This window comes from Pteropus medius, unplaced genomic scaffold, assembly GCF_902729225.1.
Source record: "Pteropus medius unplaced genomic scaffold, Ma_sr-lr_union100, whole genome shotgun sequence".
Lineage (NCBI taxonomy): Eukaryota > Metazoa > Chordata > Mammalia > Chiroptera > Pteropodidae > Pteropus > Pteropus medius.
This window is the reverse complement of record NW_024341893.1, coordinates 1945566-1972950: the sequence shown is the minus strand read 5'-3', so window position 1 is coordinate 1972950 and position 27385 is coordinate 1945566. Positions and strand designations below refer to the sequence as shown.

Genomic DNA, 27385 nt, shown 5'->3' with positions numbered 1-27385 from the left:
GAAATGAAGATTTATGTATTTAACAAATATTTATAGGGTGTCTGCTCTGTGCCAAGAATTGTTGTAAGCTCCAAGGACACAGAGGACAAGACTGACCCAGTTGTTGCCCTCCTGGAGTACAAGGTTGGGGGAGATGGACTAGAGGCAGCATGTATCGAAGGTGACTGGTAGTGCTGTGAAGAAAAGCAGGGTACGGTGATGTGTGTGGTGACAGGCAGGATACCGTAGAGAGAGGGGTCAGTAAGACTTGTCTGAGAGGTGGCATTTGTTCCGATACTCGAAGGATGACAAGGAGCCAGCCAGGCAAGGAGTTGCAGAAAGGAGGCACCTGGCCGTGAGAAGAGCATGTGCAAAGGCTCTGAGGCAGGAACGAGCTTGGCAAGTGGAGTGATAGTGCGGAGGCTGGCACGCCTTGAGTTGGATGAACAAGGGTGAGAAGGATTTGCAGGCCCTAAGTTTGCTCCCTGAAGCCTCCACTTTCTTCCATCCCTGGGAGTGTTTGGAGAGAAGGGAAGGGCTGTGGGGAGCTAACCTGGCACCTAGAAAGAGGTGTCGGGGGGACCAGAGGCCGGGCCCCTGCCTCACTCTTACCAACCTTCTCAAGGTCCTTCCCTAGAACTGCAGGCCACGAGGAAGAGACCCTTCGCCCCACGGCTTGGTTCTCTCATTTCCCAGCCGAGAATGTGGTTTGTGGTTTTTATCCTAAAGTGTGGTTTTTATCCTAAAGGTGGCCCAGCTATGCTGTCACGCAAAGCCTTGATGCTCTGTGCCCAAAGCCCACTTTCTTCTTCCCCAAAATAGGACAGCCGAAAGGTAGCTGCCCCGAAGAAGTTCCAGGAAGCAGACCAGCCAAACCCAGCCTGCGGCCTGAGGGGGCGGGGCATTAACGAGCTCTTCTCTTTGTGCCGAGGGTGAGGAGGGTGCCAGAGCACCAGGGCTTTGTGGAATAGGGCAGCCTGCACCCTGGGATTCAGCTCTGGCTTCACAGCCTCTCACCTCCGTGACCGTGGGCAACTATCTTACCTGTGCCTGCTTTGCCGTAGCTTGCTCATCTGCGTAAGGGGGTAATCGTGGCTATGCTTGGAAAAGTGCACACAGGAAGCACTGGCCGTTACCATCATCACCTTCCGATTTCAAGTCACAGTGAAATGAGTTCCTCTTTCCTCTAGTTTCTTGGATTTGATTCCCATTTGTCCATATCGGCCTGTTCTTGCCCAGGAGGTTCTCCATGGCAGACAGCCAGGCCTCGGGTGCCAAAAAGCAGCCCTGCTTCTAGGGGGAAGGGTTATTCGATGCCAAGAAGCTGAGATGCCAGAGACTGGGGACTGCGTGGAGCCCCCGCCATGGCGACTGCCCTGCCTGCCAGGGAGGAAAAACTGCTTCCTCCAGGGCAGTGCTCTGCCCTCAGCCCTGGCTGTGGGTTAGAACCGGGGTGAGGGACTGTTAAAACGTGGCCAGGCTTCCCCGCTCCCCAAAGGGATGCAGACTTTTCCAAACTCCCTCACGTGCCACCAGGATTTCCAGTCACTGAGTATACCTGAGAACCACCTGGAAGTCTTGTTAAAATGCAGATTCTGATTTATGGGGCTTGGGGAGGGGCCAACGGTCTACATTTCTGAGGACTCCCAGGTGATGCTGATGACTTTGAGGATCAAGGGCCTAGAAGCCGGCTCTCAGCCTACAGGACCTCAGGCCCTATACCCAGACCCAGTTACCAGGTCCCTCAGTCATTCATTACCCTTTGCAGCTTGGAGCCAGAGCTTGGTCCCAGGCTTTCTCACCCTCAACCCTATTGACCTTTTAGGCCAGATTATTCTCTGTTGTGGACTATCCTGTGCACTGTGAGACACTTAGCAGCATTCCTGGCCACTACCCACAAGATGCCAGTAGCAGCTCCTCAGCCCCCCCAGTCCATAATTCTGCAGATGTCCCCTGTGGTAGTGGTGACAGAATCACCCCTAGTTGAGAACCAGTGGCCTAAAACCTTTAAGCTTGGCCATACCTGCGAATCTCTGGGCCAGCTGGGCCCACAGGTGTCCCCGGCCTGCAGCAGAGGTTCTGGCTACTCCTGTTCTGGGTGGGACCTTCCTACTCAGGATGGATTCTTTACCTCACCGTGTCACTGTGCTGCTTGCTGGGCCTTGGGTTTCCACCCACTCGGCGGGGGTGCTGGGGCCTTACTGAGCTGGCCTTGGAGAGGAGAGGATTTGGGGCTCACTGCTATGTTTGCTGATGTTGCCTAGAAAGGCAGCCCTAGTGGACCAGTCACCCTGCCTTTTGTTTGCCTGGTGTTGTCTCTTTGCACAAGTAGAGCTCACATGTTTCCTTAGGGTTCCGTGTGTTAAGGCTAGGGAGGTGCCTGCTCTGGCGTATGCCCTGCCAAATTCTGGAGTGGGGTCAACTGCTATTTCTGTCCCCCTGAGTCCCCGCTTCTGGTTGCTGAGCTGCCCTGGAGTGTTTTTGAGTCATTTTGTACCATAGCTTGATCTCTGACCAGGTAGACTAGATCGGGGATCCCCAACCCCCAGGCCACGGACCAGTATCTATATTTGCAGCCGCTCCCCAGCGCCAGCATCACCACCTCAGCTCCATCTCAGATCATCAGGCATTGGATTCTCATAGGAGCACCGGTCCCTGGTGCCAAAAACCTTGGGGACTGCTGAACTAGAAGACTAGATGCCTGGAGGGCAGGGATGGAGGCATGGATTTTGGTCTCTTTTAGGCCAGGCAGGTAATAGGTGCTCTTGTTAAATAGATCCAAAACCCTCATTCATTCATTCATTCATTCATTCATTCACTACATCTCTTTTGGGGGGGCATCTTGTGTGTTGGGCACTGCCTTGGGCATGTAAGGGAAAAGCAGCAAATGGGACAGTCAAAGGATCCTTTACACATAGGACTCAGGTCATGGGGTGAACGTTTACCGAACTCTGGCTTGTGCCGGATCCTAGGGGTCTGGAGCACTAGCCTTGCCTTTCTGTTCTGGCTGGGGGCAGGGACAAAGAATAAACACACACAGCCAGATAATTACCGGTGGACTGTAATTATTGCTGTGTCACAGCTGGTCAGCAGGAACCACGAATCCTGTCCCAGCTCGAAGCTAAATGTGACCTTTGCCACCAGCAAGCCAGTGGGGTCGGTCCTTTGAGAGGCTGCTTCTATCTGATGTGTAGCTAGTGGGTGATCACAGGGTCTTAGAGGCCCAGTGGACATCTCCGCCCACCCAAGGGGTGTGAGCGTATTTAATTGGGCCATGAATGCTAACAGCAGCAAACACTTATGTAGCTCTAAGTGCCAGGTCCCACTCTAAGTGTTTTTAAACTCTTCACAGCAACCCTGTCATCATCCACCCTTTCCAGATGAAACTGAGGCACAGAAAGGGGGCGGTAACATGTTTGAGGTCCTAGAGCTAGTAAGTGGCAAAACTGGGGTGTGAACCCAGGCCATCTGGCTTCAGAGTCCTCGCTCCTATGGTCACATCAGGTGGTTGGAGGGGACCAAGATTGTTCACCGGTTCTGAATGGGGACGTGAGGAAGGCCCAGACTCAGAAGGAAGCAGAGCCCCAATTTCAGTCCGTAAAGGAAGAAACACCCCCCAGATAAAAGGCCATGGAGAAAAATCCAAGGGGAGGGCTGGGGAAGAGCAGTGTCGCTGGTCAGTCAGCATCACCCTAGAAGCCCCAGCTTGGCTCCCAGATGCCACCTGCATATGAGCTCCTGAGCAAGGGGGATGTGCAAGCTTCACAGGGGCCGTGCGGAGCGGCGAGTACCAGGAGGAGTGCAGCTGCCGAAGTGTGTCCTACCTGCGAAAATGGCCAGGGCTTCCTGCCACCGTAAAGCTCTCCTGATTTCTTGGAGCTAGAGGCTAATCTCTCTCAGGGGCTAGCTGAGAACAGAGTGGAGACTTGGGTCCTTTGGAGCGTAGGTATAAGGCTATGGAGCTGGACAGTTACTGGCTTTGTAGTCACACTATAGGCACCCGTGCCCTGGCTCCACTCTGTGCTAGCCGTGTGACCTTGGGCAGGTGGCTTCACCTCTCTGAGCTTAAGGCTTTTCATTTTTAAAATATCTACATCATTGAGGTGTGTGTGTATGGGAGGTGGAGAGGTTACCACCTCCCATACACACACACCTCAATGATGTAGATATTTTAAATTCGTTGAGGTCATCTTATGTAGTCCAGAGCCTGGTACTCTGTGAGTGCTGGGTGCACGAGAGAGATTGTCATGGGAGGCAGTGTCACCAAGTGCTTAAGGCAGGGCCTCTGGAACCACCACTCCCAGCTCCTTGGCCTTGGGCCGGTGGCTTTGGCCTCTCTGCAGCTGCATTTCCTCATGTTAAAACAAGGATCACGCTAGTCCCCACCTCATTCTTAAGGATGCTGTGAGCGTTCGGTGAGTCAGTACCTGTGAAGCATTGCCATGAGGGCCTGGCACTCATGGAAAGCATTAGCTGTCATGATTAGAGTTATCAGTGAAGAATGTGGGCCTGAGGCCTAGCAGCCGGGCGAGGAAAAACCTCGCACAGAATAATGTTATAATGAGTTTTAGGAAACACCGCTTTGGTCAGCCAGCTCCCCTTTGGGCATGAGAGACGGTGGCACCAGGTACAGTCGAGCTGTGTCAGGGACTCTTTTCCTCCTCTCAGGAAAGGAGTCGACCGCTCAGGGTTGACTAACACGCGCTAAAAGGGGACAGTGAGCAAGCTGGGGAATGGAGGTGACTAGGGCCTTGGAGAGTAAAGGAAGGCTCCGTTCTGGTTCCCATATGTGCTGGCTTTGTGGACACTTGCGCAGGGCGAGGGGGAGCACAGGAGTCGGCAGGCCTGGGTCCCAGGTGCTCCCCAGGTGCCCCCAATGGTGGCGTGACTTAATGGGAGTTCCTCAGACTCACTCAATGTCAGTCTTCGGTCAGCACAGAGCTCGGCTAGTGTTGGCTCTTTCAGAAGCAGCAGGGCAGTGAGCAGGTCGGGAGGGTGGGCACCAGCGCTGATGTTGTCACATCTGAATGGTGGGACCTTGAGCAAGCGACTTAATTCTTTCTGAGCCTCAGTTTCCTCGTCCGTGAAATGGGAGTGATACTACCCACTACACATGGTGCTGTGTGAGGATCATGAGTTATTTTAGATAAAGTCTTCAAAGCAGCACCTGGCACAGAGAAGGGCCTCAGTGCACGTTGGCTGTTACTACTGCCGTTTTTCTTCAGTCATCCTAGAAGACAGTGTCAGGGGAAAGGATAAACCATGGGGACCTGACGGAAGAGTTTGGGGAAGACCTCAGCCCTGGAGTGCTTGTTCAGGGCTAGCCTTCGCGCTTTCGTGCTTCCAGAATGTAAGCGAAAGAGCGGAGGAGGGGTTGGGGAGCACCCCGGCTAGGAATGGTATCTTGTTGCTGTTGGCATGGGTTTCCTGGGGCCAGATCACTCCACTGGGTTATTTGAGGTAGTATGTGAACAAACAGGTAACATTCTAGTAATTGTACTTTTATTTTAATGCCTAGCGGGAAAAGGATTTTAACTGCACATCAAACCCAGTACTCCAAGACTCTTTCTGCTCTGGCTGCAGCTAACGTTGGTATGTTAGCCAAAATGAAATGAAGACAGCTAAAGAAAAGTGCAGAGTAAGTAGTGGTACAGGTGGTCTGAGGATGTGGCGAAGAAGGTACCCGTGCAGGTAGATCCTGGCATCAGGTGTGGCAGGTGGAGGACGGGGTCCGAGCTGGGCTTTAATCTTGCCTTTCAGCTGTGGACAGGCTGCGGCTCCCTCGGCGGGTGGCTGAGCTATTGAGTCCCTGTGCCCCTCTAGTTCTTGGCTTTTTCATGCGCTGAAGGCCGAGTCACAGCCACCTCAGAGTGGAATAGCAGCCTGGCAGCTGTAGTTCCTCTGTCGGAGGTGACAGCGCAGATGACAAAATGTACCAAGTGTTTGTCGCTGGCATCTTCTCTCTCTGTGGTGGGGTGCAGAAGCCATGGTGGGGCCTCGAGCAGCTAATTGTGTTAATGGTAATAATCTTTAACCAACATCAGTGCGTGCCAACAGCATGCTAAGCACTTCACATGCCTGTTGGCATTGAACCCTCTGTGCGAGGCAGTCTATTGGTTGGGACACGTCAGGCTGCAGGTAACAGGATGCCTGGTGAATGGCCAAGCAATGGGGAGGACTCATTGTCTCACTGCAAGGGGTGGAGGAGACAAGCTCCAGGTCGGTGCAGAGGCTCAGTGACACCCTCGAGAACAGGGTCCTTATATCCCAGCCCTCTGCGTGCAGGCATTTTGTCCTGATGGTGGTCACTGCGTGGCCATGGGATGGCTGCCCCTGCCTGATGGTCACATCCTTACTGACAGCAACATAAGTAGGGGGAAGGTGCAAGGGGACAGGATTTCTCCTCCTGTGCCCTTCCTTTATGAAGGGAGTGTGCTCCCATAAACACCCCTAGCCCCAGCAGACTTCTCTCTCTTTTTTTTTTTTAATTACTCTTGTCATTCGGTGTTGTGACAGCATGGTGATTAGACATCTATATAACTTACAAAGGGACCACCCCCATTAGTATAGTACTCACCTGACACCATATATAGTTATTACGTTATTGACTATATTCCCTATGCTGTACTTTATATCCCCGTGACTGTTTTGTAACTGCCGATGTGTACTTCTTAATCCCTTCACCTTTTTCACCCAGCACCCCCCAGTCCCTCCCCTCTTGCAACCATCAGTTTGTCCTTTGTATCTATGAGCTCAGCAGACTTCTCTTTATTGCTTATTGGCCATGAAGGAGCCCATGGCCACCCCTAGCTGCAAGGGAGGCTGGGAAAGTGGTATCTCTACAGTGGGAGGCAGCAAGAGAGGTGGGTTAGAAATGGCAGTGAGCTATATAACCGGTGTCTGCTGCAGGTCGGTGCTATTACTACCCCCTCTAGAGATGAGGAAAATCACAGATCAGAGCAATGAGGAATTGACTTGCCAGGATCTCATAGGGTTTGCGGCAGAGCAGAAATTTGCACCTCCGTCTTTCCTCCTGCGGAGCCTGTTGTCTTAACTTCCGTACAGTACCGCCTTCTCAGGAGGGGACACCCAGGGCACAAGGCGATGGAGGGTGAGCACCAGCTGCTGTGGGAACACAGAGGAAAGAGAAATTCTGACTGGGGAGAGAGAACTGTGGGGAAGACAGGAGTGCGTAGAGAACGAACGGTGGGCAGTGATTGGACTGCCTTTAAAAGGGGAGCAGGAGTTCTGCCACGTACATCATAGGCAGATTCCACGTCATAAAAACTTGCCAGTCTGGGGAGGAAGTGCTCGGGAGCAGTGCCCTCCCAGGTAAGAGGCCCAGAATGCCAGCTGGCCAGGACCTGGTGTTGCCATGTAAACCTAGATCACTTGGGTTCAAATATTGGCTCTGGCATGTAAGAGCTGTGTAACCTCTGACAAATGACTTTACCTCTCTGTGCCTCAGTTTTTCACGTCTATACCGAGGAGAAAAATGCTTAAGACACTGCCAGGCACATGACGGACATCGTAAATATTTTTATGATGAAATGAATGCATGAATGGAAAAGCTGAGTCAGAAGATATGCAGAGGTTGTTAAACCTTTTTGGATTTGTACTGCCAAGAGGCCCTTCAGAAAGGCATTTTCCCATCAGTAGAAGTCGAGGTGACCCATTTCCGTTCTCCTTAGTCAATACTGGGTCTTATCTTTTAGGAAAACATTCATTATTGTTTTGATTAGTAATGAACCTAGCCTAATATTATGGATGCATAAGAAAGTGGCCATATTTTGCAGCATTGCAAATTGAAATGTAAAGGCAAAATGACATGCTATCTGGGATTTACTTTAAAATACTTTAAAAAGTAGGGGAAAGGAATAGATAAAGCTTATGGAGCAGAATCTTGATTGATTATTGAATCTAGGTTTGAGTTCATGGGCGTTTATTGTACCTTCCTCTTGACTTTTTACAATGTTAACAGCAAAAAACAGCCCCCACCCCCCAACACACACGCGCGCACGCACACACTCAGCCTAAAAATTGAGTAGTGGTGAGACGTTACTGAGCCGCCGCATGCAAGCATTTTGCATGCGGACCAGATGGTGTGGATAAATGACAGCCTTGCAGCCCTCAGTTTCCCAAATCCTCCTCTCTGTGGACCCCCTTTATGGGGAGACCCATTGGCTCAGTAGCTGGAAGGCTAGTGGGTTTCAGATGCAAAGCAGTAATTTCTCATCTAGTTCCCAGAACTGGCCACTCAGCTACCTTTTTCTGAAATGGAGGTTTTCTCTTCTAGCCCCGGAGGGGACATAAACTCCCTGGTGACCAACTCCTGGGAAACCTCCCTTGGTGGCGGGTCTAGTTTTGTCATGGGGAGGAGGGAGTCGCAAGCCTTTTACTCCAAGGATCTGTGTGATGATGGTACACACATAACTGGTTGATCCCGCATCATGACCAAACATTGACTCCAGCCCCACTAATCCCTTGAACACACATGAGGGGTCCTTGCCCACCCCTGTCAAACAGCCAGCAGCCCTGACCCTCTTTCTAGATTCATGTGTAAATAGGGGGTGGGCTGTAAATTTTCCAGTCTGTTTTCCATCTACTTCATGGCGAAGTTAGGGAGGGGCCGTCACATCCCATCTGACTCTGGGTGGGGTCTTGGTCAGTGGAGAGTGATGCACCCAGGAACTGACCCCTGGCCCTCCCAGAAAGGTCATTCATGAAAAATGTTTCTTAGGCATCCCAGCAGGAGACCCACGTGTGCATCTGGTCAGCTGCAGCTTCCGGCTGCCTCATTTCTGCTGAATTTTTCTCATTTCCTTTAGGAAATAAAACGAGTCTGGAGAGACATGAGTAATCATGACAAACTTGGCAGCAGGGATGTTGGGAACCTTGCCCTGAAGCTCATAGTCGGTGTTATGTTGCCAGTGTCTTGAGCAGTGTGGACCAAGGGAAAAGGGTACCTGGGGCCAGCTGGTCTTGAGTTCACATCCCAGCACCACCGTGTGACCTTGGGAAGTTGCTTAACCTATCTGCCTCAGTTTCCTTATCTGTAAAATAATGATAGGATTGAAAGGATAAAATTAAATACTGCTTGTAAAATGTTTAAAACAGCTTCTTCTGTAGTAGTTGCTCAATTAATACTGACCACGGCAATTATATGCTGCTGTGATGGTCAGGCACAGGTAGGATTAAAAACCACTGATCTGTAACAGCGGTTCTGATGGAAACAGAAATTGGAAGAGTTTTTAGTTCGGGAAAATAGGCTTCATTTTGCCATTTTAAAATATTAAGTTTTACCCGATGTTTAAAATTCCCTAGAAAAGCACAGGTGAAAGACTTCAAAGGGGAGAAATCTCTCTCCACTTCTCTGTCCACTGCTCCCACTAGGAAAAAAGACTGGAAGGAAGTGAGCCAGTGTCTTTACAGTGGTTATTCTATATTCTTCTTTGCACATTTATTTTCCAAGTTTTTTACGTGTGTATATAAGTATGTACCACTTTCACAAACAGGAAGAATGTTTAAAAGAGAAGCAATCACATGAGCGGTGGCTTCTGCAGCCGTCTGCTTAGTGTTCGCGTGTCCTGAGCAACCTGTGTGCCCGCCTTCCTTGCTGGAGTAGACTCCAGCCCTGTAAAGTTTCTACTTGGAAAGTTCTTGAAATCAAAGCTGGTTCCTGGGCCGTCGTTCCACGTGCCCAGCCTTGCTCTAGGTAGTCATGCTCTCGCCCATCCTTCCCCGGAGACGAAAGGACTCCAGTTCTTCTGTGGCTCTGACCTTGAGGAAGAGCCCCATTTAGATGGGCACGACAGTAGTCAGTACCCCAGGAAGTGTCGCACAGCTCAGCACCCTGCCTGTACATGTGGGTGCTTGCATGTTAGCCGAAGTTATAAATAGCACTAAAATTGGGAACAGAGTTGATTTATTTATCCAATAAACATTGATTGAAGGCCCGTTCTGGGCCAGGTACCAGTGTGCAAAGCAGACATAGTCCCTGCCCTTGGAGCTCACAGACAGAGGGAGAAGACACAAGAAACGCATGCCACAGGGATAGGTCATGTGTTCTGAATGTCAGAAGAATTTTTTGAGCCACAAGCAGGACCTCCCCAGAGGTTCCCCCAAGGAATTGAAGTTTAAGTAACACATTTCAGGTACAAATGGAAAAAATGAATTTGGTGTACATCCCTAGATTAGCCTCAATTCTGAATGTTTCCAGCTGTGGGCAGGGATCTCCAGATGGGCGTTGCTATGGAAGCGTCTTCCAGTTCTCACTTCCTGGCTGAGTTTATTTCCGAGTTGCCCGTGCTGGTGCCAGTTCCCAGCTGTAAATACAGACGTGGTGGGGTCCCTTCTTCCTGCTGCCTTATGGCTGTGCAGAGAGCGGATGTGGCTGGAAGCCAGCCCAGGAGCCTCCTCCCAGCAGAGTTAGTTGTGGAACTTGCTGTGTCGTGATTTCTCTTCCATCCATGCTTTTTCCTTTGTCCTCCCGTGGGTCTGTGCCGGTGTGACCCAGCCTGTGTTTTGAAACTCTAGACCCCAGCTTGCATTTGACAGAGAAATGTACTCATGAGGGCTTCCTCCACCGCCCAGCTGCTGGAGAAGTCCAGTCGAATCTCTTTCATTCAGATCCCCCATTGAGGCGAGATTTGCCACCCTCCTGACAGAAACTGGGCTGGCTGTTCTTTGGGACTGTTCCTGAAGAAAGGCCTTGCTGACCTGAACAAAGGAACTGCAAACAAGGTGGGGGAGGGATATAGTTAACTGCCTTCTGGGACTGAGACCCTTCAGTGCTTTAGAGTAAGTAATCACTGCTAATGTGTTTAATCCTCTTAACCCAAAGGAAGTGCTGTTATTATCCCCATTTCATAGCTGGGGAAACTGTGGCACGGGGCAAGTCAAACCCTTGCCCAAATTGCTATATTGGCTCTTTGAACACCTTAAGGCTCGCCATCTTAGCAGCTTATTAGGCTGAAGAGGGTTTAACTAAAGGGTGCTGGGATGGCCCGGAGAAACAAAGCAAAGCCTCAGGAAGGACCATGTGCCAGTCAGGTCCTTGGTTGCTTGTCACAGAAACGCCAACTCAGACAGGCATTAAACCCCAGGGGAGAGGACGGGCTCACGGGACTGGAAAGCTCAGAGGTGGGGCAAGCTTCTCGGCTAGTTGATCCAGGAGCTCAGGGCCATCACCAGTGACCCAGTTTCTTTCTGTCCTTCCATTCTTCCCTTTGACGTCCGTGTCATCCTCACACCTGGCTCCCCTGGAGGTTGCAGACTGGCTGCCTGATCCAGGTTTATATATCCTCATTCCTGGCCTGAGAGAAGGTATCTTCCTCAGCCATAGTGCAAAGCGGCACAGAGCTCCTTTGATAGACTAGCACAGGTCACGTGACCTCCCTGAACCAGTCACTGGCAAGGACGTGGGGTCGCTAATGGGCCAGTTGCTCCCACCCAAAATCACTTACAGGGGAAGGGCAGAATGGGTGCTGGGTAGCAGCCAACCTATGGACTGAAACCAGAACACAAATCCAGTGTCAAGATTCTCTTCCTCACAGCTTCCCTTCTCAGCTTTATTCATTCTCTTATTCGTGGTCTCTCTCTCTCCCTTTCCCTTGACTTGATGGGAACCCTGGCCATCCACAAACCAAGCAGTTCGACTCCCAAAGAGAACAGCCTTGTGCTCTCCCAGTCCCATCCCAAAACAACCCCAGGAAGGGAAGATGGCTCCCTTTGGACTCAGTAACAAAGGCCAGGGGAGGGATCCGGCCCAGGCCAGGTGTTCTCCGTGGGCCGGTCAGCTGTAGGCAAGAAGGAAGCAGGGTGGGGTCATCTTTCCCTCTGCCCCTTCCTAGGTTCCTACTCTGTCCTCTTCCCAGGACCTCTTGAGCTGGGAGTCATTTAAGCAAATGGGCTGTACTTTACTAAAGTTACATTAAGCCCTCATTTCACTCCTGAACTGCCAGGGGGTGAGGGATGCCCCGCGCGTTATCCATGTTCCCGGAGCAGTCTCCTATGGAAAGGCCAAGCCACCAGGCCCAGCATGCTGTGTTCCCCACCTGCCAGCACCAGCAGCCCCCAGCCTCATCCTACAGGTCCTCTGGCCTGCCCTCCAGCCACCTGGCCTGCTTTCAGTCCCTTCCAGGCGTGCCATTTACTCCTTATCTCAGCAGTGCTTCCTCTTCTCCTTGTCTTTCCTCCCCACCTCGGCCCACCCCGCATTCTGTCCTGCCCACACTGGCTCCTCTCTCATATCTCTCCTTAAACATCACTAAACATCTCCTTCCTCAAACTCCTCAGCGTACATATTCAGGGCCTTTCATCCTCACACAGATCAGTTCCATAAAGGCAGGGCCCACCTTTGTTTTAAAGGTATAACCGCTTCCACTAATTAAGTGCCTTACTAAACTTTGATGAGGAAACGAAGGGAATGATCATAGTAATATAATGAAAACAATAGCTGTCTTTTGAGTGGCTACTTCGCAGTAGACATGGTACCTTGCACTTTTACATACAAATCTTTGAAACGATTACTCCCATTTAACAGAATATAATAATGATGACCGTAATTTATTGAGCCGTGAGTGTCAGCCATTGTTCTAAGTCCCTAACCTGTGTCATCTCATTGCATTTTTACAACAGCCCTCTGAGGCCAATATTGCTGTCATCCTGACTTCAGGTTGAAGAAGATGGTGCTCAGTGAACACAGTGACAGGATGTTGGGCTTCAGTCCTCTTGCAGTCTAGGGCCTGGGGAAGACAAGAGAGGGGACAGGTCAAGGGAGGTAGGAGGACTTTGAACCCCGGCATGAGAATACTTTCCAGGGCGATGATGTGTCTGCCCCGCCGCCCGCCGCCCCCCGCCCCCCATGGGCAGCATCTGTAGAAACAGGAAATGTGTCTAAGACACACGACAATCAAAGATGCACAGAAAGATATTCAGTGTTGTGCATAATAAGAGAAATGCCAATTAAAATCCTGCTGTGAGAATAGTTTTCACCTCCCAGAAGGGCACGAGCAAAGGGTGGTGAGCACATGCAGCCTCAGTGGTGTGGGGAAGCAGGCTTGTCCAGTGCTGGTAGGAGGGCAAATGGGACTGTCACTGTGGAGGGGACTTTGGCAATATCTGTCCACGTGGCTCTTGCACACACCTTTCCTTTGCCCCTGCAGTCCCACTTCGGGGAATTTTTGCCTACAGACGTTCCTGAGTGTGAGAAGTGATCCGTGTCCAACGTGGCTCATTAGGGCGTTGTTCGTCAGCGCAAAAAATGGAAACGGCCTTGCGTGTCCATTAATCGGGGACCGGCTGAGTGAGTCAGGCGTCTGTGCGGTCGAACACTATGCAGCCGTGAGGGAAGAATAAAGTCCCGCAGGGAGCGCCTTGCGTGTCTGCGGTGCACTGGACACTGTGAAACGGGGCAGTAGCAGCAGCAGCAGCACCTTGTATTAGTACTTCCGGCCACAGAGGCCGTTCTGGAATCTAGGGTGAAGAGTGTAGGTTTTATGAAGATCCTAATTCCAGGCAGCCCAGGATCATTCTTGACTGTCAAACCAGATCGCCTTAGATTTCCACAGTAGGTGCTGCCTTGGCTCTGTGCGTGCGTGCGTGCGTGCGTGCGTGTGTGTGTGTGTGTGTGTGTGTGTAGTACATGCAGACATATCCAAAATTATGTACATATATGTATTTGTGTGTATATATAATTTTACTACTTTATTCAGGTCCCTACTTGAATGGCTGAGTCACCACCCAGAGATGCCTTCCTGAGCACCTTCTCTGAAATGGCCCTCCTTGTCACTTTCTGCCCCTGCTTTATTTTTCTTTATAGCACTTGTCATCATGTGATGGTATACGTTTGCTGTTTGCACCATCCTCGTTAGCACGTGAGCTCTGAGGGCAGGGATTTGTCTGTTTCATTTCTTGCTGCATCTCAGCATCTAGAGCACCATCTGGCCCAGAGTGGCTGCTGGATGAATGTGAATGAGCCTGAATAGTGAATATCATCCCCACGGTCCAGGTGTGGACCCGAGGCCCCCAGAGGCCTCGCCTTCCTTGCATGGAGCAAACTGAAGCGACCTGTGTCCAGGAGGGCTCTTCTGATGGGGATGTGGTAGGGGACAGGCCACAGACTGCCTTTCATGCTATTAAAATTCCCCCTTTACATTTTCCCAAGAGAGATGGATACATGCCCCGTCCCTTCTGGGGTCCTCTGCCTGCGAAGCACTGAGACACATGCGTATGTGCTGGCAGTTTCTCCAGCCATCCGCGGCCCATCTCCCCTCTCTGGCGTGGATGACACTGTTCTGGGCAGTTCTCTGCGGAAAACAGGGAGAAAGCAGCTTTGTTCTGAAGGCTTCTCTCCTCTGGAGGCCCCTTCACTTGGGCCCCATGCTTAATACTGTCAGAGTCCAGTTGGCCTAAGGGACGTCCTCAGACTTGAGTGAGAATGTTGCTTACTATTTCTTTGGTATTTCAATTATCATAACAGCTTTGCTAATATCTTTTAGGGCTTCTTCTGTTCCCAACACTTTGCCAATCACTTGGTTCCTGTTAACCCTTCCAACAGCCCTCTCGGAGATGAAAAAGACCTTCCCCCACCCCCTTCCACTTAACCGATACGGAAGCTTGGGACTCGGGAAGATCTAGTAACAAGTCATTGGTCACATTGCTGCTAAGAGGCAGAGCTGGGATTTGATTCTTGTTCTAGCTGACCACCAAGATGGCTCTCCCAGCCACCTGGCCTTAAACGCTTCCCCATCTGCTTTTGGGACTCTCCCAGTAGCCTGTGGAGGAGGGTCTGGTTTCCTGCAATGTGATGTGGATGGTAATCGTGTTGCAAAGCCCTGCTGGCCACCATGGCACCTTGATGGATTGGAGGAAGCTGGTAGAGAGCCGTCTGCTTATTTATTTCTCATAGAAATTTGCCACTCCAATGACCAGACTTCTGTTTCTTGTCAAGATTGGTTTCCATCTTGGGCAGGGGAGAGGGTTGGATAGGGCCAGAGGGACCCTGTTATCACCCATTTGGACCCATCTCTTCTCTGCCGAGAGCAACAAACACACACACACACACACACACACACACCCATCTTGTCCTGAGTAAAAGCTAAGTCCTCACTGTGGCCACTCAGGCCCCACGCAGTCTACCCCGTTACCTGTGACTTTTTCTCTTCTCTCACTCTACTCTAGGCACACGAGCCTCCTCAGTGCTCCACGGACATGCAGATATGTCCCTGCCCCAGGGCCCTCGCACTGGCGCCTCTCGCTACCAGGAAAGCTCCTTTCTCATACCCACCCACGTGGTTCCCTCACGTCCTTCAAGCCTTTGTCATGTGTTGCCTTCTCAGGGAGGTCCCCATCTCCCTTCTCTGTTTTCCTCTGTAGCATTTACTTATCTTTACTTATTTTGTTTATTGTTCATCTTCTCCACTGGAATCAGTTCCAATGTTCTGTTCACCTGGATCCCTGGCCACTATTATCACAAAATGTTCACCCGGAGATCCAGTGCCTAGAACAGCACCAGCACCACGTAGGCACTCAGTGAACATTTCTTGAAAGAACAAGTGAGCTCCCAAGGGCCGAATGGCCCAATTATGTCATTAATGTGCTGAGGGGGAAAATTTGTTTGTGTGTGTTTGGGGGGGTCCACTCATCAAGCCTTAGCGAGCCCCTCCCATGTGCCAGGCTGCAGCTCTGGGCTCCAGATGCCACAGTAAACAAGCCTTGGTCCTCCAGGCTGATTTGAACCATGGAGGGAGACCCTCCGCATCTCCGGGGAGAGCCCAGATCCTGCACCCACAGTCCAGCTGCAAGGGAGGCTGTGAGAGCCAGTTCCTGGCCTTGGTAATATCTTACCATTACAAAGTGCTAGGGCCCGGCTTGCCATCAAGACTCAGAGACGGGAAACTTCCAAGTCACAGGAAGGATTAGAGGCAGTAAACACGTTTCCTTCTTTAAACATTGTATTAAACTATAATATACACATAGAAAAAAGTGGAGGGTACATATCAAAAGTGCGTAGCTAGATAGACTTTCACTAGCTAAACTCACTCATGTAATCAGCTCTAAAAACAATACTTCCAGTCCCCAGAGACCCCTTTTCACTCCCTCCCAGTCACTCCTGTCTTCCAAGCAAAACTGCTCTCTTGATGTCTCACACCTGACTTTGAACTCTATGTAAATGTAATCGTACTTTATGTAAATGTCCCTTTGCCTTTGCCTTTGTGTTCAACATTATGTCTGTGAGATGTCTGTGGCATTGTGTGTAGTTGGAGTCTATGCCTACTCACTGCTATATGCAGTCATAGGGACACCTGGATGACAGGAAGAGGCCCGCCTCGAGAATAGCTAGGGCACAATGTGCAAAGGCCCTGGAGTAGGAATAAACTCGGACAGGAAAGAAGGCCAGCAGGTTGGAGCATTTGGGCAGTGGGTAAAGTGGAAGAAGATGAGGTTCGAGAGGTGTGGAGAGATTTTAAGCAGGAAAGCAGTCTGATGTCACCTCTAGTTTCATCTCTCTGGTTATGTGCGAAGAATAGAATCTGGGAAGGGAAGGGTGGACTCGGGTAGACCAGTGGGGAATTCGATGAAGTTGTTCAGGTGACAGGTGATGGTGGTCGGAGGGGAAAGGAAATGGATTCAGGATACATTTTGGAGGTAGTGGTAACAGAACTTGCTAATGGACTTGAAGGATAAGGGAGGGAGAGACATAAAGAATTGAGTTTTGTGTCTGCGTCACAATTTGTCGGCCCATCCCCACTGGTACACACTCGGGTTGTATCCCCTTTGCCCCACTCACAGAGCCTGCTCCCCCCATATGCATGCATCCAGCTGAGCTGAGTCCTGAAGGATCAAGGGCAAGGGCATTCCAGGTAGAGCAGACCATTCGAGCTAAGGCCGGGGCCTCCCCTGTGCTGAGCTCTGTTCGGGCCGGAGTGTGGGCTGCGGAAGTGGGTAGCACGTGACCCAGATCCACCACCTGACCGGTGTGGACTTGCTGCCGATTTTGAGATATTGTCTCGTGTTCTCCTATCCCCCACCGTCCCCCAAGCTGCTTTCCCATCTGGCCACGTTCAGTCCCTTCTCCTCCGCAGGTTCGTCCAGGGCTGCAGCCAGCCGTTGGAGCTGCTACTGTACATAGGGCCATTGCTGTCTGTGTGCTAGGTCAGCTTTGTCTTCCTGTCACAGGAGTCACAGTGGAGCTTAAAAACAGTGGCTGGCAAGGCCTTTGGTCTTGGGCCAAGCATAGAGGGTGACTGGCCTGTAGGAAGTGAACGAGAAGGCCTCTCGTTTGTGTGGGCTCAGTTCATCTATGTTCTTTGTCCCGTGGTCCCTCCTGTTTCTCATCTCTGACCTTGTTCTTGAGAGTTCAGGTCCCATGGGCAGCAGCTGCTGCTGCAGGCTCCCTGGGAGGCTTTGGGCATTTGGGGAGTTTAGGCCACTCAGCTAGTGAGGACGGCTCAGCCGACGTGAGTTTAAAACAGTGTGCCCTGCAAGCATGTGAAGAGAGAGAGCCCCTGCCCCTGTCTCTTTCTGCCACCTGCACCCTCAGGTCCCTGAGGAAGACCTGGCTTGGGTTTCTCTCTTGTGTTGCTGAGAGGCGCCTGCCAGGCGGACTTGTCCAGCTCCGCAAATCTGGGAGTTGCCTTCTGCTGCCCAAGGGCTGTAGAATAGTAGGAATCTTGGATCACAGAGCAGGTAAAATTTGACATGTTTCAGCTCGTACCAGGTCAAAGGAAAAAAAAGGTTGGGGAGGGACGGCCTTGAGGGAGAAAAATGTAGGGCATTCATGAGCTGAACAAAGCAGCCTCCCGCATCGGGGCGTGTAAATCATTACAGCCTTTTTAGAAGACAGCCTGGAAGTTTTACTTATTTAGTTTTGAATAAGCAGTACATGCCTGTGATAAAACATTCAGATTGCGCCAAAAAAGAGATATATACAAGGAAAAGTAAGTCCCTTTCCCTTGTCCATTGTCACCCAGCTCCCCTCCCATGAAGACACCCATTTCAGGTGTGTTCTTCTGGAGACAATACAAAAACAAACACATATTGTACATACAGTTCTATACTCTGATCTTGGAAACCATTCTATACTATAACTATGTAATATTCCGTAAATAGTCTTTGATGCAGCACTGCCGCTCCTGAAAATCTGCCCCACAGAAGAAATGGCACCAGTACAAAAGGATATTTACCGTGGCTTTGTTTGCAGGGTCAAAACAAAAAACAAATCCTGAAAATAAAATGAATGCCCATTTTTCAAGGACTGACGAGGTGAAGTATGGCATCTATACCATGGAATGTCAGACGCCAGGAAGTCTGGGTCAGAGCATTACTAGTTGATTTGGTCGCATTTCTGTGCTGTATTTAAGGGAAAGTAAGGTTCAGAGATGTAAATGTGGTGCGATGCTGTTTTCGTAAGCTGCATTGGCAGAAGTCTTTGTATCTGTGTTGTGATCGAGTGGTAGGTGTACGTGGAGCGTGTCCTCCGTCCTCTTCCATGCTGTGTGGCTGCTTGGGCTAGCGTTCTGTTGGGAGACTTTGCAGTGTCATCAGTTTTGGTCGAAACAGACTTCACACTTTGGCCAATGTTAGAGGCTTCCGTGGGAGGGTACTCCATCCCCGGGCCGGAGATCCCATGGCCTTGGTGTTGGTAAGTGCTCGCGTGCACCTCTGTGAGACTAGGAGAGGCTAAGGTGTTACCAGGTGCCGTGGTGAGAAGTAACTTCTAAGTGACCATGACAAGCAGTTTGACCTACTTCTTCGTCATGTGGTAGAATGAAATAAGCATAGTTCAGTCAGCTGTCTGAAGCGTGAAGTGCCACCAGCTCTGCCACTTGTGAGAATAACATGGAAGAATTCCAGAAACGCTGAAGTCAGGGCATCAGATCCTTGGCTGTGTTCCGGATGAAGCTTTGCAGGCGGCAAGGGCATCCACTTACCTTACAGCCACCCGAAGCCCACCCGGTGGAATGTTTCTCATATCCCATTCTCTTTTTTTCTGCCTACAGCACCTGGTCTTCCTAGGCGGTCTCCCATCCAAGTACTAACCAGGCCCGACCCTGCCTAGCTTCCAAAATCAGAGGAGATTGGGCACATTTAGGGTAGTATGGCCATAGACTCACATCTCACTCTTAAAACAGCTGAGCCCTATTGCTGGAGACAGTGGACCTAGAAGGAAGGCCCTCAGTGGACACCTCCCCACAGGACCGTTGCATTATACAACTCCAAGGGCACTGTCTGCACTGTGGTCTGTGACAGTGGTAGTGGCTCTCTCCTGGTCCTCCAGGATTCTGGTGCGCCCCTCAGAATGGATGTGGCTGTCAATGGGTTGGGGCTCATGACCCTACTGGGTCATAACTTGTCTCTTGCTGGGCTCCAGTTACAGTGGATGTTCTTGAAAGGAAAGGCATTTGAGTCGAATTGACAACACCCCCCCCCCCGCCCCTGGCCCCTAACTAGACGGCTTTCTCTCCTCTCTCAACTATCTCATACCCTTCCCCACCCCCACCAGAAAGAGTGATGACACTTCCTGTCTCTGGAACAGCATCCCTTCCTCTTTCCTCTCCCACAGGTTGTCAGAAGTGAAAGCTCACTTCTCACTGGCTTTTTTGTCTCTCTGACCCTTCAGAGAAGGGAGGACCTGGTTGTTACTGACTCAGCTGCGCTTTCTTGCTTAGGGTGTGTGTGTGTGTGTGTGTGTGTGTGTGTAAAAGAATAACTCTCAGGTTTCTGGTTTGAGCAGATGGGTAGTTGATGGTGTCTAGTGGGTCACTATCTACCAGTAGATAGGAGAGAAACAGGTATAGGTAAGGTTGTTGTTTATATACATAGCTACATAGATGTGTATATACTTGTATGTATGTGTCTATGTATATGGGGGAGGGGAGAGAGAGAATTCACATCTTTACTGAAATTTTTAAAAATGTGCCCTACACAAAAAAAATGGGCAATGACTGTTCATTTATTCAGTTCATTTAATAGCATTTGGTGAACTGCTCTTGTACTGTACAGAATTTGAATCTGGCAGAAAACCACTTTGAGAAAACTCACGAGACCATGTGAAGAACATTCTTGAACCTCCCTTTTTTGCCTCACCTGCCGCCCCCGCATGGCCAGCAAGGCCCGTTTGTCCTTGAGCTGAAATAGTTCTTCACCTGCTTTCTCCTTCCCGTTCCGCTGCCCTCACTCTGCTCCCAGCCACCATCTCTCCCTGGATGTCACAGCAGCCACCTCACTGTTTTTCCTGCTTCTTTTGAATACCCCCTTCCCCCAGCAGCCAGGGGGCCTTCAAAAATGTAAATCAGAACACCCCATTGTCCTGCTTCTCATCATACTTAGAATAAAAAGCACGTGGCCAATGTGGCTCACAGCGCTGTGAGCTGCCACAGCTCGTAGCACGTCCTTCTTCCCCGCAGCAGTCTGGCCACGTGGGCTTCCCGTGACTTTCTTTGAGTAGACTCATGTGTCCTCCTCCATCTCCTTGAATACTCTTCGTTTTTTACTTTTATTAGAGACTATATTACCAATCCAACAATTGAATTTGGATGGCCTTTGGAGCGTCTTTATTGAGATGTGGTTCACATGCCATAAAATTCACCCTTTTAAAGCATGCAATTCAGTGGGTTTTGGTATATTTACAAGGTCGTGCAACCATCGCTAGTATCAAACTCCAGTGCATTTTCTTCTGCCGGAAAAAGAAACCCCGTCGCCATGAGCAGTCTCTCTCCCCGGATTCACCCCCGTCCCCGCCCCCAGCAGCCACTGTTCTTCTCTCTCTAGATTCCTACCTCTCTGCCTATTCCGGGATATTTCATATAAATTTTGTGACTGACTTCATTCACTCAGAACATTTCAGTGCTCATCCATGTCGTGCATAAATCGTACTCGGTCTTTATGGTCGAAAGGATTCCGTCATGTGGACGGACCGTGTTTTGTGTATCTGCTCCTCGGTTGGTGGACATCATGGGATATTTTTCTCTCCCTCCTCCCGTGGTTTCCTTCTCCTTTCTCTTTACTTCTGGGCTAAAACTCACCCCGTGGCACTTCTCACCGTCGGTATTCACATGTGTATTTGTTTGCCTGCTTTCTTTCTTTCCCCCATTTCGGACTGTAAGCTTCTTAGGACAGGGACTGCATCTGCTCCTCGCCCCGCATCTGGCACCCTGCCTCGCATAGTCCTCGGCGTGGAGTCCTTTACGATTGCTGAATGAACAGCTCACTGTATCTCAGTTCTCGTTGACCTCCTCCTACGGCAAAGCGATTGTAACCCCGTTCTGTGGGAGACACCCCGTTCTGTGGGAGATAGCATATCTAGCTTTCTACCTGGTGTTGGGGAGAGAGCAAGAGTCCTAAAGCATGAGGACACTTTAAATGGGGTCAGGTTGGTTAGAGGGATTTCTCTGGTATAGGACACTGTCCCATTGGTCATCTGCTTGTAAGACCACAGTATTTATTATTTGAAAGCGCATTTGGCTGCTAGTAGCAGAGACCGGAAATAACAATGTTGCAAACTCAGTGGAAGGTGGTTTCTCTCATGAGATGTTCAGAGAGCGACAGTCCAGGTCTGTGTGGCAGCTCCGCGGTCATCAGGAAGAGCAGGCTCCTTCTGGCTTTCTGCTTCCCCATCCCTAGCACAAGGCTTTCATCCTGAAGGTGGCTTCAGGGGCTGGAGTGACTGCTGAAGTCAAACTGATGAGTGTGTAGTCCAGGTGGGAATCGGGGACAGGGAAAGGTCATAAAAGTGTGTCCAGCTCTGTTTCTGGTGTGGAATTTCCCCAAAGTCCCACAACAATTAATGGCTGCCTCCTGTTGGCTGCCCGGAGCTGCAGGGGAGGCCGGGGGGTGGAGTCTTCGTTGAGCATCCCTGGAAGAATGGGAGAGTGGCTCCTGGGTGGGCAGCTGGCCCCTGGTGGGCCCGTTTCCTGCCCATTGTACCCTGGGCCATGGCAGGCAGCTTGTGTTCGTTGGCCTGGACCGTCAAGCCTCCCTTCCACCCCTCAGTGGCCAGGGTCAGGGCAGCGCCTTTCTCTGCCTGGGTCACCAGAGGGCGGATTTTGAAACTTCTCAGGGGCCTTCGGTCCAGGAAACTCACCATGTCCAGCTCACCTTTATTGAACGCTTGCTACGTGATAGGTCCTGCCCCAAGCATTTGTCATGAAGTAATTTCCTTAATCCTCACAACACCCCTCTTATTATCCCTGTTCTATAGATGAGGAAACTGAGGCACAGAAAGGTTAAGTAGCTGTAGACGTTCTCACTGTTAATAATGTTGGTTGTTTTTTTTTTTTTTTTGCATTCTTCCCTTTCAATATATTATGAATAAGAGGATTGGAAAATAAAGCCTGACCCATTTTGGTAGATTGACCACTGTTTTGTCTTTCATTTGATTAGCTGGGATGTGGAGAGTGCTTTGTGCAAAAGCGCCCAGCAGTCGAAACCACACTGACAAGCTGTTTTTATAGGAGTGCAGGAAGGGGCTTAACTGCTGGCCCGTCTAGCAGATGGCTGGCGACAGGAGGAAAAAGGATCCACAAGCTATGCAGGATTTCCCCAGCCAGGGAGCCTGGGGCCAGCAGGCCACAGTGCAGTTGTGCCAGTGGCTGGGCTTGGCCTTTAAAGTCACAGTCTCCCTGACTGCTCTTAGAGGTCTGTAGGGAGGTAGAAGCTGTGCCCGGTTCAGCTCCTCCGAGAATTAATTCAGGCACCAAGTCATCCCTGAATGCCTCTGATCAGCCACGCTTGGTGGAGATCTTTCCCAGAGGTCGCCCACAGTTCATCTTTGAGTGTTTTTGAGACACCTGCAGATCCACATTAGTGGCATTTTTCAGACTCTCCAGGGTGATGGCATGGCATGTGACTCCTGGAGCCTGGCCGTAGGAGGTGTTGGGTTAGTAATGCATTCAGCTGCAAGTATCAGAATACACGAGTGGCATTGTCACTTCAACACCTAGGAGGTTGTTTGTGACATATGGGGGTGGATGTGGCTCAGTGACTTGGCAGAGTCAACACCAGTGCTGCTCTGACTCTCTGGCCCTTCTTGGCCACAAGATGTCTGCTGCACCCCCCTCCCCCCAGCCCCAGGAGTTCAGCCCTTCCATTCTGGCAAACTGGTATTCCGGGGACCCTCTCAAACCTAGGTATCACGTCCACATTCCAGGCTGGAGAATGGCAGCTGGAGAAGGCAAAGGGCTTTTTGTGAGGAGAGCCAACACTTTCTCCGAATCCCCGAGTGAGGCACCTTCGCCTGCCCCAAGGTGAAGATGTGCTGCTGTGCCGTCTTCAAGACACAGTTGTATTTTTCCTTTTGCATTCGGGTCTTTGATCCATCTGAAATCGATGTTTGAATGTGGAATCAGACAGGTTTCAAGGCAAGCCCATACTCTTAACCACTGCGTTTAGAAGGTGGTGGTGGTGGTTCTGGAGCCAGACCCACTGGGTTCAAATTCCTCTTGGCAGTGCCACTTCCATCCGTGCGATCTTGGGCTTGTTAAAAGCGAGCATGCTGGTGGACCCTGCATCACAGGACTGGAATGAGGGTTAAATGAGCTGATAGTTCAAGAGCTGAAAACTGCCTAGTCTCTTGTGAAATCAAAGCGAAAACCTCATGTTTCAAGTCAGAATGAGGATTTATTTGCAAAGCCACCTGGGTCTGGGAACTGGGCAGGGAATCCCAGACCCCAGTCTGTGTTGGTCGTGAAGCATGTCACTGACGTTATTGTCTCTTCCTCTTTACAAGAAATTGCCAGCTGTTTTCTCAAAATGTCTGTTCCAGGGTGCATTCCCACTGCAGTGACTGAGTTCCCCTTACTCCATAACCTCGGCCTGTCTGGTGGCATCAGGCTGACATTTTTGCCAGTCTGCTGTGCATGAAATGGTCGCGTATTTCCCCGAGCAGTTTCTCTGTAGTGTCTATCTTCAGAAGGGCCCCTGGCACTTCTGAGTGAAGTCCTTAGAGCCTTGTATCATGATGCTTATCTTGGGTGGGGGATTGGGGACAAGAGATGAAGATGTGAGACCCTCGAAGTTAGTCACCCAGCCTTAGTCATCTCATGGACTGAATCAGTCAATGAAAGAACCAGGGCTCCGTGTGTTATTAATAGAATATAGGTCATAAGAGAAACGTGATTAATGGCAACTGTCATATACACATAACGGTTGAGGGCCTAGATTTTCCCAAGGCGAAGTCCTTTCTTCATAGCAGCCTTTCCTTGTTGGCAGGTGGGTCAAGGCCGTCGAATGAACAGGTGTTTTCCTGAGTCACTCTTTTGAAGACAGGTTGGGGGTGAGCATAATGAAAACTTCTCTAAGTGAAGAATAATTGAACCTCGTCATTAATAGGTGAGCGAGTCCGCGATGTCCCAGTGCGAGGAGCTGCTAAAATCTAGGCAGGAGAGCGCAGCTTACGGCAGAGGGCCCCGGTGGGCTTGGTTCCCCTTCACCTCTCATGTCAATGTCTAGATCAGCCACCTATACAGCCAGCTCATGGAGGAGATAGGCCTGGCTGCCCCCATCAGCACTTGGTCAGGAGGGGTGCACATGGCCAGGCCCTCTTAAAGGTTGAATGAACACTGCCCAGGCTAAGAGTCCTGCTCCCAGCCAGAAAGCAGAAGAGAGCCGGTCGCCATCTCTGGGCACGGAAAGAGAAAAGCGCTGGTAGGCCGGGTCCCAGCCTTGGGGCTGATAACCTGCCTACTGGAAAAGCAGGTGCCAGCAGAACTCACGATCTCTGACCGGTCGGATTAGGCATGTCCTTTCTTACTTGGTCTCGGTCTAAAGGAGAGTGGAGAGGTGTGAGTGATGAGCCTTTCCACATGTGTCAAGATGGAAATACAAAGGAAGACTAGAAGTGTCAGGCCCAGAAGCACAGGAGCAGAAAGGCCCAGGTGCACCGGCTGCCTTGGGGTCCAGAGAACAGCACCCTGCTGACTGGCCCCACAGAAGCACCTCGCACAGAGCCATGACAATAATGCCTTCTTCCTAGGCTTTCAGTGATGATCGAAACCGCAGTATTTTTGCCAGCCTTGGATTCCCAACCTCAGACAGAATAACTTTTCCATCCTTCGTTGGTCACATCCACGGATGCGAAGGGCTAACGGTAGAGGCAAAAGTTTTACACAGATTTTCGACTGGTTGATCAGGGGTCAGCTGTACTTTGAGATGTGATGTAGGAGATTGGTTTTCAGTATGTCAATTGTGGAGTGATGGAACTTGGTCAGGCGCACCCCTGAAAGCCCATTTTATAAAACAGAAAAGTAGAGGTCCCGCAGCTAAATGGGGCCACGGAGGCCTGGGCTGAACCCGCTCCCCCTGACCCTCCTGGGGACCGTGCTCAGGGGAGTTCAACAGGGGACCTCCTGGGGCTCTAGGGAGGCCCGGCTCTGCCTTCAGCTGGCCGTGGGTCCCAAACAACTCATTTAACCATTCTGAGCCTCAGTTTCCATCAAGTGGACAGATCGGACTAGGTCAAAGCATTCCTTACCCAGTTCCTGTGGGCAGGAGCTTCGGAGCTCTCTGACATCCTGAGACATGCAGTATTTTTTTCTTTTTTTTTGGTGGTGGTGGTGGTGAGTGGAGCCAGGGCGGGGGTGCTGTTGTTGTTTTTTTTTCCTGGAGAGACATGACATAGTTTTGTTTTGTCAGCTTCTTAGAAGAATCATGTTCACCCAGACATGAAGGAGTGCTGTATTGATTTCTGAGGTCCCTTCCAGTTCTATCGCTCTGTTATTTCTGTTGTAAATGATAGAATCTCCTTAACTCAAACTGACTTGGACTGCAAAGGGAAGTAATGGCTCCAGGACCTGAATAATCCCACAGCTGGCCTGACTGGAGTCAGTACTTAGGTGTTCTCGTCAGGATTCTGCCCTTCTCCACTTCCGACCTCTACCTCCCTCAGCATTGACTTCATTCGCAGGTGTACCCCCATTCCCCCCAGCCCCCGGTGGCAAAGTAGCCCTCAGCAGCCCCTGCCTGGCATCACACCCTTTCCCCCCAGTAATTCCAGCAAAATCCCCAGGGCCGACTCCAATCGGCCCTCCGTGGACCACGTGTTTCTCCCAGAGCCAGCCCGTCACCGTGGATGCAGGAAAGAGCCATTCAGGCTAGAAGTCGGGCCAGGATAGCCCCTCGCCCCAGGTGCTCTCATCTGAGATTCCGTTTGTTGATATAAACCCTGGAAAGCGAGCTGTTCGGCCCTGTGAGTGTAACATATGCGGCAGGTGGGCCGGGGCTGTTGCTTAGGTGGGTGTGCTGGGACTGCTGGGGCAACTCCAAGGACATCCTCCCTTCCTGGGGGCATGAGGAGGGGCTCTGGGACATCTGGGATTCTGGCTGAATTCCTGGCCCTGTAGCCCACCTTTGCTGCCATTTCCACAACCTCTCGGCTTCTTTCTCTCTGCGGTAGCCCCTCCCATGTACGAGGGACCCCAGACTGATGGACATCACAGCTTCCTCCTGTTGGCAGGAAATGGATGGATCCCCAGCTCAGAGAGACGGGCTACCACTGCACATCACTGCTGAGCCTTTAAAGAGCCATACTAGAGGGGAAAAGGGAGTGAAATGAGAGTGGCAGAAAAGTAATTTCCGTTGAAATTTACAAGGCAGCTATTAAAATTTTACAGGAGCTTTATTGCAGGGGCTTCCTGATAGTCCTAGGTATTTTTTAAGTGGGAAGTCTGGTGATGAAGGAAACTGTTCTGGATGCTTCTGGTTTCCTATTGCCCTGCCAAGCATCTTGCAAACCAAAATTGTTAGGACTCTGAAGACCAGCTTAGGGATGGTAGCGACCCGAGAGGCTATTTTTGAGCTTTTAAAGACTGTGCGTTTTTCTGTATTTGCTGTTTTCTGTGTGTAGTAACTATTTCTAATTTTGTGCTTTCCTAAGTGGTTTGGTAGTGAGCTACAGGGATCGTTAAGAATTGCAGTCGCCTCTGCCCTTCTGTGTTAGTTGAGAGTCATTCAGTTGTGTGAACAGATAGAAATCCAGGTCAACCTGAAGTATTAAAGGAAATAAATGTATGGACTCACAGCCTAGGACGTTTTACCTGTAACGAATGGCTTCAGGCCAGGCCCCTGTTTCCTTCCGCCTCCCTGCTCTGCATTTCTCTGTGTTGGTTTTAATCTCAGACTCTTAGGCAGCTCCGCATGTGTATCCCACCATCTTAGCAGCCCCCTGGGGAAACGGTCACTTTCCCCGTAGTCCCAGCACGTGTCCTGCAACTGGCTGGTGTTTAGTAGACCCAGTCGGCCTGGCTTCAGTGCCAGGGCCACCCCGAGCCATCTCTGAGCCCAGGGGCAGGGAGGAGGGGGTGCAGTGGCTATATTAGTCAGGCATGGATCACATGACCCCTCTTCCCTACTAACCCATGGGTAGAGTCATTCTCATAGGAACTCCATAGGTTGAGTGGGAAAAGTG

The 27385-nt window shown here is 50.7% G+C and overlaps 1 protein-coding gene and 1 pseudogene across 3 annotated transcripts in view; one reads left to right on the top strand and one right to left on the bottom strand.

The window, feature by feature from the left end:
* Positions 1-27385, top strand: part of SIPA1L3 (signal induced proliferation associated 1 like 3) — a 217450-nt gene that overhangs the window by 58500 nt on the left and 131565 nt on the right. The window lies entirely within an intron of this gene.
* Positions 18975-19093, bottom strand: LOC120596824 (uncharacterized; annotated as a pseudogene).